The following is a 4,526-nucleotide window of genomic DNA, read 5'->3' as shown; positions in this document are numbered from 1 at the left end:
ATATTTTATGGTTTCTTCTGTCATTAACTTCCAGTTTCATTGCACTATGGTTGGACAATATGCCTGGGATAATTTCTGTTTTCTTGCATACATTTAAAAATGACCTTTGGACTAGTATGTGGTCTACTTTAGAAAATGTTCCATGTGCAGCTGAAAAGAATGTGTATTCAGATGTTGTTAGTGGAACATTTTGCATATGTCCAGTAAGTTCATTTGTTGCAAGGTTTGGTTCAGTTCTGCTAAGTCTTTGCTAATTTTTTGCAGCTTGACCTATCTTTTTGAGATAAAGGCTTCTTAAGGTCCCCTGTTAAGATTGTAATATTGGTCATTACATTTTTCATTGTTCTTTAAAATTTTCTTATATAGTTTGGTGCATACATATTTATGACTGTTATCTCTTCCTCTTGGATTTTTTCCCTAACCATATTTAGTGATCTTCTTTATCATGTCTGATCATTCTTGGTTTGACATTCAGATAGTCTGCAAACACAATAGCTACTACTTCCAACCTATGAATTTCTTTTTAAGTTTTGTACTTCTTGTATAATGTATATTGCTGGATTTTGTTTCTTGATCAACTCTGCCAATCTATTTATTTTAATTGGTGAATTGAGTCCATTTACATTGGTAGTTATAGTTGACATGTATTGACTTATGTTGTTTATGTTATTTTCTTGTTATTGGTTCCCTACTTTTCTCCTGTGTTTCATAGTTTGCCAAGTTTTGTGGGGTTTTTCAATTGTCATTCTTGGAATTGTAGTCATTTCTATCCCTTTCTAGAGTATCTTTTAGTACTCTATGTAGGTTTAGTTGGGTTGTCATGAATTTCTTTAGTTGGTCTTTGTCATAGAATGCCATGGAAGTGTTTTTCTTCTCCATTTAACTTGAAAGAGAGTTTTGCAGGGTATATAAGTCTGGGTTGGAATTTGTTTTCTTGTAGGACTTGCAATACTTTGCTTCATGCTCTTAACTTGGTTTTTGAGGAGAAATATGATGTTATTCTAACGGATTTTACTTTAAATGTTGTGTATTTAAAGTAAAAATACAAGCTCTTAGTATGCTGTTCTTTTGCTGAATTTCTGAGATCTTGATTATTATAGCTCTGGGTGTAATTTTAATTAGGTTGATATTATTTGGAATTGTATATGCCTCGGTTACCTGAATTTCAGATTGTTTCCCCATATTTGTGGAGTTTTCTACTATTATTTTAGCCCATATTCTTTTCATATCATCTGTGTTGGCTCCTTCTTTCTCACTGATGCTTATTAATCTTATGTTGTTCATCATTGCGTAGTGTTGAGCTGTTCAATTACTGTTTCCTGGATCCTAGTTGTTTTCAAGAGATCTCTTAACTTTTTACTATCTGCAATGTTGTCTTTGAGGTCTGAAAGTCTATCTTCACTTTCATTCAAACGTGTTTGCGAACTTGTGGTGGAGTTTTTAATTTCCTGTTTATCTATTTGAATCTGCTTCATGCATTCTATTTCTGTCCTATATTTTTCATTCAAGGCTTCCATCATTTTTCTAGTCTCCTCTACTTTTTTTATCAGTGTCTACTTTACAAGCATTTAGTAATTCAGTCATTATAGATATCATTTCTTTTTTTTTTACCTGCGAGATTATTTCTGATTTCCTCTGTACCCTTCTAACATTGTTTCTTTACGTCAGATCCTATTAGTTCAGAGATTTCAGGTATGTGGCTTCCAATTTCTTCTATGCTGATATCTCCTGGGTTTGTTCTGGGCAGGAGTGTATTTTGTATTGTTCTAGGTGGGAATGTATTTTGCTCCTTCTTTCTATCGTTTTCTATTTCAGACAGAACTCTTTATTTTTATTTCTGTGACACCTTTTCGTGGAAGTTTGATAGTAGGTAGCTGTATCAGTGCAATGAGAGCCTGTGTGTGAAGAGTCTGTTCTTTTGGTATCTATACAGTGTCAGAGATTCTTGGTTTTTTTGTGTCCCAAAACTTTGCCCTCTGTATTGATCAAAAGGAAAATATTGGTTTCTGTTTAACCCTGCCCTCTTTCCTTCAGTATAGGGTTTTAGTGAGGTTATTACACGGGCATCTCCCAACATTATTACCAAAGGGAGAAAGTGGTTAAGTCAGATGCAGTTTCCTATGTATAGCAGTGCAATTAGCAATACTAATAACAGGTAGTAAAATTTAGAAATTGACAAAGTTTTGTAACTAATGGCTTTGTACTTTAGACAATAAGGGCAAACATTATAGCTGTATAACAAAGCAATTCTTAGACTGGGAATTTGTATTTAAATTAGTTCCCTTGAGTTCTGTCTGGGCACCTCGCCTTCATGTACTTGGAATCTTCCAGGCAGACTAACTCACCCCAGTTGCCTGCTGACACCTCTGTGCTACAAGGATGCTTGAGTAGGTTTGGACCTCAGTCTGCGCTCCAGAGTAGCAGTATGCTTCAGCTCACCAGATCTAGATCTACCAAATTGTATCAGCCAGGCCTGACTTGCACCTGGCTCCTGTACTCTGCTTCTTCCTGCTGCACCAAAGTAGACACACTAAGTTCCACTGGCGGCTGGGCTGTATGGCTCCCGTGGGTTGTGGTCCACCAAAGTGGAGAGGACCCACAAAGTACTGCTGGCTGCAGGGCTCAGTGGCTGCTTCCAGGTGTGACCCATGAAAGTGGCTATAATTCTTAATTTCCTTAGAAATAAGGAAATATTTTATGATAGCATGAGTCAAAAACATTCTTAAAAAATAATGTGCTTAGCATCACACTCCTAGAGAGATTTTAAAAATTAAGTGGATACTTCTAGAAAATTTCTTGATATTTCTATATATGAGTACATTTTTTAAAATAAAAAGTTATCAGTGTTACATATGGTGTTTTGTAACCTGCTTCTTCACTTAATGAAGTATAGTATTCTTTCTTTCTTTCTTTCTTTCTTTCTTTCTTTCTTTCTTTCTTTCTTCTTTCTTCTGTGGTACTGAGGATTGAACTCAGGACCCTGCACTTCCCAGGCAAGTGCTTATTCTACTGAGCCATCTTCCTGGCCACTAGATGTTTTATTTATTTATTTATTTATTTATTTATTTATTTGTGTTCATGTTTTAATCCCAATAAATTCGTATCAACATCATGATCTCTTAATGATAAAATAAATATTTTTCTTACTCTTATTCCCCCTCTTTACTTCCCACTGCCCCCTTCATTTACATATTCATAGCTAATATATGGTAGAAAATAAGTAAACGTTTCCCTTCTTTCAGCTTCTCTCTTCTTAGATTCCATATATTAGGGGAAACATGTGATGCTTTTCTTTCTGAGTTTGGCTTATTTCATTTAATATGGTGAGCTTCCCATCTATCCATTTTCCTGCAAGTGTCATAATTTTATTTTTCTTAGTGATTAAATAACACCTTAGCATATATGTATAATAATCATATATAATCTTTATTGATTAATTTGTTAGGAAGAACCTTTGTTGATTTCACAAGATAGTTACCATGTGACAAATAACATGAGTATAATGTATCTCTGTAAGTACCTTTAGGGTATATACTAAAGAATGGTATAGCCAGTCATATGGGAGTTCTACTTTGGGTTTTCTGAAGAACCATCACACTGACTTGTGTAATGGCTCTTTGGCTAAATGAATTTATAGTCCTACTAGTTATAGAAAAGTTACTTTTTTCTCACAAGCTAGTCAGCTTGTGAGAAAAAATTTTCTGTATTTTTCATTTGGACCAAAATGGGATGGAATCTCAATGTAGTTTCTATTTGCAGTTCCCTAATGGCTAAAGAGATTAAACATGGTTTTATATACTATTTTGGGTTATTTCCAAGATTTAGCTGTTTCTGTGGCTATGCTGCTAAAAACATGTGTGCAGACACCCCCTCCCCAAATTCAAAGACCCATAGCAAAAGATAAAAGTGAGTCTCTTGCATGTAAGTGGATGGAACTTGAGACCATATTCATAAGAGAAATAAATCAGACTCACATGTTTGAATAATATATTGTCTTCTTGGTGTGAGAAACTGAAAGAGTAAATAAAGTCCAAAATGTACAACAGATATTATGAAATGGGATGAAACTGTTCTATATAGAAATATACATATGAGACAAAAACCTAATGTCTCAAGGGAGCAAGGAGCAATACACAAGCCCATGGAGAACTGTTGTCTCTCACTTGTAAATTCAGGCAAGCTGGGATTCAAGGCTGCAGATAACAGCTTCTCTTGATGCCCTGTATGTTCTTTGATCCCTTGCTTGGGATATTATCAGCTAGCATTGTGTAAACTTAGTGTTAGGCAAATGGTGAAAGTTAATAGAGAAAGTAGTTTGTGTTCACCTAAGTAATTATGCCCATTCCTTAACCTGCCTTTAGCCCTCAATAAACGTGAGATGCTTCTGTGTCTCTGGGCTCACTCAGATACTAATCTCATTGAGACCTCTAAAGCTATATTCATCAGGTCTTCTCATGTCTTTCCGCACCGACTCATAATGTACAGCAGTTCTAGAAGAAGCAGGGAGGGGGAAAATGCAAATGAAG

This window comes from Octodon degus, unplaced genomic scaffold (genome assembly GCF_000260255.1).
Source record: "Octodon degus isolate 3935 unplaced genomic scaffold, OctDeg1.0 scaffold00137, whole genome shotgun sequence".
Classification (NCBI taxonomy): Eukaryota; Metazoa; Chordata; class Mammalia; order Rodentia; family Octodontidae; genus Octodon; species Octodon degus.
Note: the sequence above shows the minus strand (reverse complement) of the source record.